The following is a 305-nucleotide window of genomic DNA, read 5'->3' as shown; positions in this document are numbered from 1 at the left end:
GAAGGGGGGGGGGGGGTAAATTTGTCAAAAATTGTTAACGTAATTTATGGATGATCCCTACCTAGAAGAATATTTCTAGAATCTAAAAATTACGTATAGTAAGAGGTGGCGGGAAAAAGGGACGTATAAATATTTTGTTACTTATCACAGATTGGAGAGGAGGAGTCTTAGAAACGACTTTACATAATTAAAGTCCAGTCTCTAAATAAAATCTCCCGATGCAGATGTCATTCCCAATACATCAGTTCCCCCAATTTCCTCCACAATAAAAAATTTGCAAAGGGCGTGCGTAAACAAATCCGAGG

The sequence above is a fragment of the Belonocnema kinseyi genome, chromosome 7, assembly GCF_010883055.1.
Source record: "Belonocnema kinseyi isolate 2016_QV_RU_SX_M_011 chromosome 7, B_treatae_v1, whole genome shotgun sequence".
Lineage (NCBI taxonomy): Eukaryota > Metazoa > Arthropoda > Insecta > Hymenoptera > Cynipidae > Belonocnema > Belonocnema kinseyi.
The sequence above is the reverse complement of the archived record's forward strand: the minus strand, read 5'-3'. Positions refer to the sequence as shown.